Source organism: Pteropus alecto, unplaced genomic scaffold (genome assembly GCF_000325575.1).
Source record: "Pteropus alecto unplaced genomic scaffold, ASM32557v1 scaffold94, whole genome shotgun sequence".
Classification (NCBI taxonomy): Eukaryota; Metazoa; Chordata; class Mammalia; order Chiroptera; family Pteropodidae; genus Pteropus; species Pteropus alecto.
This window is the reverse complement of record NW_006437736.1, coordinates 672535-685132: the sequence shown is the minus strand read 5'-3', so window position 1 is coordinate 685132 and position 12598 is coordinate 672535. Positions and strand designations below refer to the sequence as shown.

The 12598-nt window shown below is 46.9% G+C and overlaps 1 pseudogene; it reads right to left on the bottom strand.

Annotated features, from left to right (window-relative positions):
- Positions 1–273: 273 nt before the first annotated feature.
- On the bottom strand, positions 274–7859 carry LOC102885586 (annotated as a pseudogene).
- Positions 7860–12598: the final 4739 nt, after the last annotated feature.

Here is a 12598-nt window from a genome sequence, read left to right as displayed (position 1 = left end):
AAAGGAATGGTATAAGCGGAAAAAGACATTCCCAGTCCAATGCCTTAATGATGTACTTTCTAAATTATAAAAGTAGAATATGTTAATCAAAAATTATAAATAATATAGAAATATAACTTAAAAGTCTCCTAATTCTCACTCCTCGGAGCAAACCATTGTTAAAATATCGTGAGCCTCTGTATGTATTAGGGGTTTTTTTCCCTTTGACAAACTGTTTCATTGAATTTTGCATCGGTATAGGATGTCTCTTACTGTATTCTAGAACCCCAGGATTCAAGGAGGTGTTAAAGTGGCAATGGTGAATTTGGGGGTCTAGTCTCCCAAAAGTACCTGCCGCTCTACCCCCGATTCTGCAATGGCTGCCAGGCAGATCACCCCTCCCCTGGAGCCGTCCAGCTCCATGGCCAAAGCAAGAGCATCAGCAGTGAACCGCAGACACTCTTCCTTAGTTATGCCTTCCCAGTAGGTAGCATTGACATAGCCATAAGATATAGGAGCTCCTGGAGCCTCCAGTGACAAAGGACTGCCTTACCATCATACCCGCCATGGGCACTGAGTACACCTGCCCTCTTTCTTGGGGGTCCCAACCCACAGTGAAGATTCCTGTCATCAGGTCTTTCCTGGTATCGGTAACACATCTCCTTAAAGAGGCTGGCTGCTGTGTGTACCAGTGGAGGCTCATTCAGTCCAATGCTGTGGAAACCAAGCTGATAGGTAACAGCATCAGCTACTGCCTGGGTATCAGCTGCGGAGCCTGAGTGGCAGCAGAAAATACAATCATGAATAGGGGCCAACTTGTCAGTCACTCGAATAGCGATGTAGGACCCAGTAGTTGTTCGGGAGTCGGCCCCCAGAACCACGCCCCTGTCAAATTGCACGCCATGATAGTGGTCCCTGTGGAGACTTCACCGTTTTCCCAGTCAGGTGTAATGGCCTCTCGCTGCCAGGCTGGTACTGGCTCCACTCCTCTCTATTAGAGGTTTTGATTTCAAGCAAAAGCACCAGCCTGGGGAATGTGAACAGCAACGGAACTCATTGGAAGGGTACAAGTTTGCTCAATTTTGATATCCTAGAGCTCCAAGGTCAGAAGCTGATCTGCTGCCGCACAAGGACGCCGCTCTTGGAAGAGGCAGTTCTAATTACTTCTCCTCCATCACTGAGGCACCGTACCCCAGAATCAGAGCTCCCCGGGGCAGACAAACTCTCCTCTGTAGTGTCCACTCTAGACCTGACTGGTAATTGGACAAGCTTGGTTGTCCAACACCAATCACTGTGGCAGAGAAAAGTCCGTGCTCTGATTAACCAGGCCTGAGTCCCATGTTCCAGCCCTGGAGGTGGTGGGAAGAATACAGTCTTACCAAACCACAAGGACAGAATGTGGGAAGGAACAGTTCTCCAAAGGGCATCTGGGTACTATTTCCAGAAGAAGACAGAACGAATGTGTCTGGACAAGGAGAAGTGATTAATGTCCACTGTAGTACCTGTCTAGATAGATGATAGGTAGATGATGATGATAGATAGATAAATGATAGATAGATAGATAGATAGATAGATAGATAGAAGATAGAGCTGGAACTGGAGCTGTATACAGACATAAATATATAGATAGAATAAATTCATCTGTCTATACATAAAATATCTTTATTTTCAAATAATATACCATTCTGTAACCTACTTTGTTTTTCTTAACGATATATTGAGGACATATTGATTTATATTGATTCTGCTGGTCCTTCCTTATCAGTACACAGTCTCCTCATTCTTTTTTTCTCCTTCCTCCCCCACCCCTCCTCATTCTTTTTAAATACCTCCGTACTCTTCCAGTTTTAGATGCACCTTAATTTATTTAATCTTTCTCTATTGATGGAAATTGAGGTTGCCTCTGATTGTTCATGATCACAAACACCATTGCAGTGAGGATTCCCATATATTCCTGATGTCAAAACTAGACTTCCCCATCTATTTTCAATATACCATATTACATCTCTCTGAAAAACTAGAAAGATGTTCATCAGAGTTTAAGGGAAGGTTAGATCCCCATGGGCTAGACTGGTCAAGGAGACTTTATGGAGATGGAGCCCGAGCTAATTCTTGAAGAATGAGGGAGAATTACCCAGGTAAAGAAGAAAATAAAGGGCATTCCAGGGAGAGAGAACCGTATGAAAATGGTCTTCATGGACCCTCTGTATCCTCTGTAGCTTGCATTCCAGTTACTATTTTAGGTTATTTTATCTTGAAATTAAGAAGTATGGAACAACCATTTAACTGTGTTTATGGATTCTGTGGGTCAGGAATTTGGACATGGCACAGAAGGGACAGCTGGACTCTGTCCTACAATATTTGGGGCCTCAGCTAGGAAGACACGAAGGCTTGGGGCGACTTGACAGGTGAGGTCTGCAATCATCCGGATATGTCTTCACTCACATGCATGGCAGCTGATGCTGCCTGTCGGCTGGGACGTCAGCTGGGCTGTGCATGGCCTCTCCATATATCTCTTCACATGGGCTAATTTGGTTTTCCTGATTGCGTGGTGGCTGGGTTTCAAGTGTGAGTATCCCAACAGAGCAAGGTAGAAGTGCATGGCATTTTTATAATCTAGCCTCAGAAGTTACATAGTGAGTTCTGTCATCGGGTAGTCACAAATGTCTGCCCCAGATCAAGGTGAGAAGACAAAGACCCTACCCTACCACTCAATGAAAGGAGTGTTAGGTCACATAAAAGGTATGGACAGCAGATATTGTTTCAGCCATTGATGGAAAACACAACCTGCCTCAACACAACCCATCAAGATGTCATATTAAAAGGAAACACCATCTGATATTCAAATCCTTACTGTGGGCTCTTGATAAAATATCAAGGGAGGACAGTGGTGGTGGTATGTATTAATTCTATAATACTCAGCAAAGCTTCTTTCAGTTATCATTCTTGAGTGTTGAATCAAGATGGTGGACTGGGCACATGCTTTTACTACTCCTTTCATCTTCAATCTCTAGCCATGACGGAAAGAAATATTTTTAAAAAAATAGATTCAAAATAGAGTTGGAGAACTGAGTGGCTTTAGTGGACAACTAATGTTGAGGAATCTCAGGACAGAAAGCATATAGAATGAGCGTGTTGGAGGAACCACAGCCCAACACATATGCAGAAGGGGGAGGCTGTGAATAGTGGGAGTTTTCCAAATCAGAGGCTCAGTCTTGGGGTCATTATCAGGGTGGTTGTTTAAGAACTGGCTTCTAGAATAACAGGCATGCTGACCCCTTTCCTTGCCTGCTTTGCCAAGCAGCAGGAAGCAAAGGCACTTGGCCCCAGACCACAGCAACGTGTCTAAGACTTGGGTGGGAAAAGCAAGAGACAGGGTAGTGCCCCAAGCAGCTAGTGGAACCCAGGAATAATCTGAGGCCCTCTACTCCCATAAGACAACTTCTAGAATACACTACCAGACTTTTTCTCTTCTCTACCATTGGCCCAGTCATGCAACAAATTTCCTTCAAATCAATAAAAGAAAACCATTAGAGAGAAGCACCAAGCTCTACAGAAGATGAACTAGCATTTAAAGAAACGAAGGAAGTTTAATGAAAGTTGTTCAGTGTCCTCAGAGGGATACGAGAGGAATAATGCACCCATGAAACAAGACATAGCACATGCCCTGCCCATGGCCCCTCATCTTTCCCTCTTTGGTCCTCAGTGAACTGATCCCAGCTGCCAGTACTTGCATTTCTTTGCCTTTTTGTTTTTGTTTTTGTGTCCCCTTGTGGCTTCAAGTCCTGTTTCCCAAACGTGTGGCCTGCTTGAAGTGCTGAGGCATTTACACCCCTTATACTAGAAGCAGCCCCCAACCAATGACCCATGGGACTTGCTATAAATGCTCCAGCTCCCTCACCCTGGGATGGCATAACTCAGAGATATGTGTTCGACATTGGTTCCCAGGGGTGGCAGCATGACTAACTGTGGTAACGGACTCGCCTTCCCTCCCCCATCTTGCTTCCTCACTCCCCTGCAGATACGTCCCGGCATCATCTCCCAAATAAGCCTCATGAACTCAAATCATTCTTTAAGGGTTTGCTTATTAACAGAACCCAAACTAAGTCTGAGAAACAGACAATTACGGAAAAGAACATGGGTAGACAGAGTGGCTGACATAATGAGCATAGATAAAGAGTTAAGAGAATATGGAAAAAAATGAAAGAAAATTTCAGTGACATGGATGATAGATCCAGAGATCTCAGTACCTGTCTAAAGGAACAGAAATAATTCAAAGGAAGAAATAATCCAAGAAATAGTAGAAGAAAATCTTCCCTGGCTAACAATAAAACAAACCATAAATCTTTAGATTGAATGGGTTATAAAAGAAGAACAACACATCCTGATGAAATTTGCACAATGCCTAGGGTAAGAGAAAGTCTGAAAAGCTTTCAAAGATAAAAAGCAGGTTTCCTGAAAAGAAAGGAATTTTGGTAAGACCGGAAATTGCATCGGCAACACTGAAGGCCGAAAGACCATGGAACGATCACTTTTAAGTTCTGTGAGAAGGTGTTTGGAACTTAGAATCCTATGCCTGGCCAAAAATCATTTATAAGAGAAGAGAAAATAAAGACATCTATAAACACACCAGAGCCTAGATCCACAGTCACTTTCGACAAAACGAAAATAAATCCAAGAGCAAGGTTCGTGGTGCAAAAAGCAGACAGCCGAGTGCTAACCATTTTCCGGACTCACTTCTCCATGCGCAGTGGCTACTGCTGGGTCTCGCGGAGGCCTTGCCCTCCTCTGAATCCTTTCCTATTTCCCGTATCGACGATTTAACATTCGATCACGTCCTACCTTGAGCGATCACATACAGTGTTAGAGCAAACCACTTTCCGCCGGCACGGCAGCTTCACCCTTCATGTGTTTGCTCTGCCTTCCTGCCTAGATTATAAACTTTCAATAGCAAGGACCGTATCTTGCACGTAATCAATAAATATTCACTGAGCTTTAACAAAAGCGATCTCTCTCTCATTTCACATAGTCTCGCATCCTGCTGTTCCCAGCCTCTTTCCCCCTCTAACTTGCTCTAAACACCACCTCAAAACTCTGTCTGCTGGTTTTCCTCATCCCTTCTCCCCTTATTCTCCCTTTCCATCTCCACCGTGACCTTCACCCCTCGGCCCTTTCCTCATGCCGCTGTGTGGCATCTCTGTGCTTTTTCGGGTGTCCTTCTGTACCCATTCTCCTGATCAATACAATCGAAGCCAAGAGCCCACGCTACATGCCAGGCAGTATTGTCAGCCCTCTGTGTGAATTTGCGAATGCCCTTCTCAAAGCTCTGCTATGGGTTAAGAACTGTTACTCGTCCATTTTTCAGATGGGGAAACCAAGGGGAAGTAAGTCGCTCGAGGACTCGCAGCCTCTGATAGGTGGAGCTGGCATTTTAACTTGGACCTTCTTGCTCTGAACTGTGATGAATTTCTGAGGCATTGCTATGTCTCATCCCTTGTCAACCAGCCAAGGCCCAGAGGTTGAAAAATCGAGGAGGATATACTCAGGGGGGCGGGAGGAGAATAATGAGCAGAACTGGAGAATTAATGGGAGACAGCAAGTGAAAATTAGTTTGGAAGATGGGCTACACGACAGAGAGGTAAGACGTGTCATATCTAAAGTTGTAGAGCTTATGAAGAGTAGCCACCTGCTCTTTCCACATTTCACTTGACCCCGATGACCATACTTAGAGAATGGGAGGTAATCGTTGCTCCTGACACTTTACAGAGGAGTCTGCCGCTCAGAGAGGTTAAGGGACTTGCTTGAGGTCCCACAGCCATGAGATGGCAGAGCAGGCCCTTGAACAGGAGAGCTATCTGACTCCAAGCCCAAATAACTGGAGCACGAGGCGCTGAGTGGAGACACAGGCTGCCAGCCAGGGCTTAGGCACAATCTGTTAACGGAGCCTCCACAGTTACAAAATGCGCCATTTCTATTAATACACCTACCGTTCGTGTTCTGGTTGGGGTTCCGCCGCAGAGGGATGTCCTCCTCCACCCATTTGAGTCAGATCACCACTGCCCACGCAGCACCCATCTCCCTCCCAACGCTCTGAGCTCAGCACAGAGACCAGGCAGGGGAGGAGCGGGGAGGGAAGGGAGCAGGAAACCAGCGAACGGTCTTTGGAAAACTCGTATTTTCCATGACACAGGAGTGACATCTACCCCACTGCATCGGACGTTTTAAGATGCTCTACATCTTTTTCCAATTACCTGGCGGTTAGAGTAGGCGGGAGGGGAGGAGGAAGACAGTACGTGGGGACGAAGGCAAAGGGCCCACCGTGACATCGCTAAACAGACGTCAGGAAGCCCGTGTTTTCACAGAGATGTTGTTGGAAAAACAAATAGTCACCAGCTGCCTGCTGGAGCCAGAAAGCTAGCCCAGAGCACACCTGGCTTTTCGTTCTCCTCTGGGCTCAGGGACGACGGCCCTGTACAGGATGGCTGCCCGCAGGGTGGGCCGGGCCTCAGCAGTGCCTGCGCCAGCCCCTGGGATGTCAAGCAGTTTCCCTGCCCTCGTCCCTTCTGACCACGCTGGAAGGTCCTTTTCGAACAGCGTTTTCTGAATGTCCAATCCTTGCCTGGCCCTGGGGAGGAGAAAATAAGTAAGGCCTGGTCCTCATTCTTGAGGACTTTGCCATCCATGAGGGAGCCACACGTGTGTCCTGTGCTTTTAATCCGGCCCCACGAGTGAAGCAGGGGGTCCCATGGCCTGTGGCGCTCAAGGAGCCAGAGCTGGGCTTTGGGACAAAGACGTTTGCTGTTGGCTGGTGCTGGACTCATGGCTCTATGACCTGGGACAAGTGACGTGACTTCTTTAGGTCTCTGTTCCCGCTGCTGTGAAATGGGAAGCGGAGTAACACTCACCTTGCAGGGCTGTGGAGAGGAGGCAGCAGCGCCTAGAGGCAGGGAAGCTGTTTTCTAACCAGTCAAGAGCATTATTATCACGACTCAGAGCAGAAAGCTCGAGCTGGGGAGGAAAGGGTGGTCTGGGAGCCTGGGATCCAGAAGGAAGCAGAGGGAGGGGAGGGTTAAGCCAGCAGGAGCACACGGCCCCACATTGGCTGGAAGCCAGAGAAAAGATTTGGAAGGGAGGGGCGGTAGGACTGGGCCAGAGGCAGGGAGATGGGGGTCCGGGCCCCACGTGTGTTGGAGAGACTGTGGACCCACCTCTGAGTCTGAACTGCCTTCCCACATCTGCCCAGGAGGCAGCTTCCTGCCAGGCTGGCAAATTACTTTAGCCTGGAATTTTTCTGCTTTGAGGTGTTTTGGAGCCGGGTTCAGTGTTAAAAATGTCGTTACCAACATTCTTGAAACAGATGCAGAGGAGGCAGGCACAGTCTCCAGTGGGAAGAGGGGAGGGGGCGGGTGATGGAAGAGATGGATGTGCCGGACACCCCGCCCAGCTCTGGAGCCGCCCCCCGACCCCCCTCTGGGGCCATCGCCTCTCCTCTCACTGGGCATGCCGGTGAGGACAACACCGGGGTGCGTAACAGTCGCTCACATTTGAATACTCAGCCCAGGGGAGCCCTGAATCCTGGAACCCTAGGGTTGGGAGGGACCGAGAGCAGCGTGTCCAGCCCACTCTACAGGTTAGGAAGAGCGAAAGGGCTGTCCCAGGCTACACACTCTACCACATACTCTAGAGTCCACAGAAAGAGCTGATCTCTTTGTGTTCTGTGTTCTGCCATGGCCCAGAAAGAGCTGGTCACCTGCCACGGTCCCTCAGCAAGCCGGCTGGAGATCCCAAGGGCTTCCTGCCACCTGCCACCTCACCTTTGCCGATTTTGCTAGACTTAAGGCAATGCCGACCCACAGGACAGGCGATATCATCTTCCTCATTTTTCCAGTGAAAGAATTGAGGCTCAGAGAGGCTGGGTGACCTCTCCAAGGTCACAGCTAGCTAAAGGGCCCCAGATCATTGTGTCTCAGGGACTGTGTCTATTCCATTAGCTCAGGGTATCTCTCTGAGGCATGTCACCGTGCTCCAACCTTAGAGATTTTGCTGCCTTTTGAAAGCAGCTCAAATCCCAGCAGGCCCCTGAGACTGTCATTTCTGTGCCACAGGTGCTAACGTCTATGTCTTCCCTTAGATTTCAGCTGCCTTTTTAAGTCCAGGCACTGCCCAAGTGTATCGATTGAGGTTAAAACAGCGGATTTACGTCACCTTTCATGAGGCTGGGAACGAGTTCAGGCTCACGGTTGCAGATCTGGGTTTGAGTACTGCCTTTGACTCCTGGTACTGAGTGACCTGGGTTAGGTCAATTCTAAACTATATGTTTGACCAAGTAATAAAAGTTCAGATTATAAACTTCAAAAAGTATATAAAATGAATAATGAATCTCTCTCCAAGCCTTGCTTGCTAGCCCCCCAGTTTCCCTTCCCAGAGGCAACACCTTATCAATTTCTTATGTCTTCCACAGATGCTCGATGAATGTGCAGGCATCGTGTGCTCCCTCGTAAGATGAAGGATAGAGCAACTTTAAAAAGCGAGGTCCCAGTGAAAGCCCAGGTTTCATGGGTCATGGAAAGAAAGAAACCTCGTTACCCCTTGGGTCTGTATTCTGGTGCCCTTTCTCACCTTCTGCTTCCCAAGAAGTCTGAGAGGGAAGGTCTGGTAAAATCTCCAAAGATGCCCACCGACAGTTTGCCCCTGCCTGCTGTAAGTGCCTGCAGCTCTTTCCATCAAAAGCAGAGTCTTCAGCTGGGTCTGATCATGTGACTTGGTTTGACCAATCAAATGCAGCCGAAGCGTTGCTACGTTGGTTCCAGGCCTAGCCCTCAGGAGGCCTGGTGATTTCTGTTTTTGCCTTCTTGGAAGCCAGCTGCCCTGCTTCTCAGGAAGTCCAGGCTGTCCTAATAGAGAGGGAGGCCACATGAAGAATGGAGAGAGAACCCTGGAGGAAAGGCCACCCTATGGGGAGGGAGGCCATATGGAGAAGTGAGACCCCAAGCGACAGCCAGCATCAATGTTGAGAGATGCCTTCCCAAACCTAGCCCAGCCCAGTCTCCAGTTAAATGCAGCTGCTTAAGTAACCCCAGCTGAGCTCTGCTCAATTCCTATCCATAAAATCATGAGAACGTATAAATCATTGTTGTTTTAAGCCACTAAAGTTTGGGGTAGTGTGTTATACAGCAACACATAACTGATACACAATTATCTGTGGAAGAAGCACAACTATGCTAACCTCGATATCTGCTCTGCTGCAAATTCGAGCTGAGACATGTTAAAAAAAAAGAAACCCCAAAGCTTCATTTTGAGTTAGTCCAGTTGCCAACTCCTCTTCCCCATAACAGAACCCAAACTTTGTTCAGACAACCATGTTCCTTTTAGGGCTCTGTGATTTAGAGATGCTTGGTCCCAACTCCAGCCCCAGGGCATGAAAACTGATTAAACCAATCATGGTAACACTCTGTGATGATTGGCTTATGTAGAGACATGTGCCCAAATTATACTAATGAGACATCAGTCTCCTGTGGTCGGTGCTTTTGGAACAGGTTTCTTAGATGCAAAACAAAGAGCAACCCCTTTCCTGCCCTGAAACAATAGTCTGCGAGGCTAATAACTGGTGAAAATGTCTCCAAATATCCTGGGACCACAGGGGAGTAGCTTCCTGGGAAGATGGCGAGGATGCCAGATCAAAAAGAAAGAGGCCTGCCGAGGCCATGGCACTGCTGGATGAACCAGCCTGGAGCTGCCCTGCCTCAACCCTTCTCCTTTCATGAGATAATAAATCCCATAACTGATTAAACCTGTTGAGTCGAGTTTCCTGTAACTTGGCCCTGGAGGACATTCTTATACACACACACACACATATACATACTTGTTATTGTTTCCACTCCAGCATCCATATAACCCATCTTTTCAATGGGGAATCAGCCTGCCCCTACTCCCATTCCATTTGGTTCAGTTGAACTCACTCTATTCCTGACTCCAGGCTCCTGAGCTGAGCCTGGCCAATCAGAGCATTAAATTTCCCTGGCCACAGTGAATGGTTTCACCCAATGGAGTGAAACAAGACCCAAGTCTAGCCATCTGCATATTCATTCCCTCTCCACCCTCGGCTCCGAGCTGGAGTGATCGGTTCGGGGACAGACAAAATACCCTGTCCTGGTCCTGTGAAGGGACAGAGCTGACTATAAGGACTCCCACTGGTGGCCAGGCAGACCTGAAAGGCGGGGGAGTAAGGAGATGCACATCAGCCAGGGGCGTTCCTTCTGCGATTCCCAACGCTGAAGAGCGTGATGTGTTTATGTGTCAATGGGCGGGTGGGCGGATGGGTGCAGGGGATTCTCTTTACAGAAACGTGGAGAATATGAGCTTTCTTTTTTGAATATTTTTTTAGAAACATAGCAGACAAAACCGTGTATATAATATATAAAAATAGTTTAAAGAATAATACAACGTACCCCTACATACACATTACTAGTTGAAGAAAGAAAGCACGTTGGTATCTTTAAGCACTCCAGGTGTGTCCCTCGGAGATGGCATTCCTCTGTCCCCACCAGAGGTGACAACTACCCTCAATTGTATGTTAATTACTCTTTGCCTTTGTTAGTCATATTGCCACTTATATATGTATCCCTAAATACGTGATCTTTATGAATATATTCTTCCAACATTTTATGTTTTGGCTCAAGATTATGGATTTTAGATTTATATGTGTCGATGTTTCTTAGCTATAATCACTCTTCTACTTTTCTGTATACCGTCCTATTTTATGAATATACCTTTTAATCTATGTATCCATTGGATTGTCGATGTTTGGATTGTTTCTAATGTTTCTTATGAACAATTATACTAAGAACACTTTGAGCCATGTTTCCTCATGTACATGCAGGAACGCATTTTCTAGGGTAAGTATTTAGGACCGGGGTTGATGGATGAGAGAGCATGCTCGCATTCACTTTGCTGAGTAATGCCAAATTGTTTTGCAGAACGGCCACTGCAGCCGTGGCCACTGCAGGTTAAGAACCATAGCCTGACATTGAAGGGAGTCTGTGACCTGCAAGATAGGACAGTTCTTTCCTCTCCAGTGGAGGGCAGTTCAGAGAGCCAGCTGCTCCAGGCCCCAGGGTTTCGTGGCCACCCGCCAGGGAGACTGGACTGCTTTCTGCTCTTTAGGGCATGTTCTCTCTGAATGGTCAGCGTCCCATATAGCACTCAGGCTAAGAAGCAGTTTGCTTGATGCTTTTTGCGTCTACTGTCAGTTGAAGACAGACCGTGTGGTCCAGCTTACTTGAGGGGCGGACTCAGCTTAAAGGCCTCCCAGATGTGGAAGGCGGGGCCCATGCTCATTGTGGGCAGGGCTCTCTGGGAGACAAACCCATCGCCAGCACCACCTTCCCAAAAGGCTGATGGTGCAACTCCCCATGTCCATCCCTTGTCCCCTTACACTGCCCCCATGCTTAGACCTCATTATGCACTGGTCCCTGTGTTATCCTACCCAGGCAGAGTTATCTCAGACAGCTGTAACTGGGGCTCCATAATCCTAGAAATAGGGGTCTGGTGAGGCAGCAAGAGCAAAATGGTCAACACCAGGTATCCAGCGCTGGCTTAGGACCAACGCGACAACTAAACAGAGTGTGTGATCCTGGATTGGAGAAAAAATTGCTTAAATGCCGTTATTGGGACAAATAGCAAAACTCAGATATGAACTATGCATTAGGTAATAATCCAGGGTTGCCAAGTAACACACAGGACACCCAGGTAAATGTGGATCTCAGACAAACAGCAAATAATTTTTTAGTAGAAATATGTCCCACATAATATTTGGGACATACTTAAACTAAAAGATTTGTTATTTATCTGTAATCCACATTTAACTAGCTGTCCTATATTTTAATTTATAAAATCAAGCAACCCTATGATATTGCTACATAATATAAAATCTCCTAAATTTAATAGTACTGGAGTTATCCAAGAGAATGTCCATCTTCCCAGGTGACACGCAGAGAAGCACTAAGGGGTAAAGGGTCAAAATGCCTGTAATTCAATCTCAAATGGTTCAGCAAAAATATTAATGATAATAATTAAATTAATTCTAAGGAACGACAAGGTAAATGTGGCAAAACGTCGACCAGCGATGACCGTAGAGATAATGAGGCAAACGATTGGTACTGATAACGAAGCCCCTGACGATTTTCCCACCACCTGTTTCTGTGGCCTGGTTTCTTTTGACTCCTTCCATTCCAGCCACACCGAAGCACTCCGGTGCGCTGGGTCACAGTGCTTTTCACAGACCTCAGACCTCCACCGAGCAGCGAGTGAGGCACGGATGGGTTAACTTGCTTAAAGACACACAGCACGTAAGGGCTGGAGCTGGGATTCAAACTCAGGCAGCAGAATTCCGTAGTCCTCACTTTTACCTACGATGTGACACTGTCTTTTAATGTATTATTATTTTTTTAATCTATTTAAGAAAATTCACAGCAGTTTTTTGTTACAGGCCATTTTTTACTTCTGTATGTGCTTTATTTAAAAAAAGAAAGAAAGGAAGGAAAGAAGGAAGGAAAGAAGGAAGGAAGGAAGGAAGGAAGGAAGGAAGGAAGGAAGGAAGGAAGGAAGGAAGGAAGGAAGG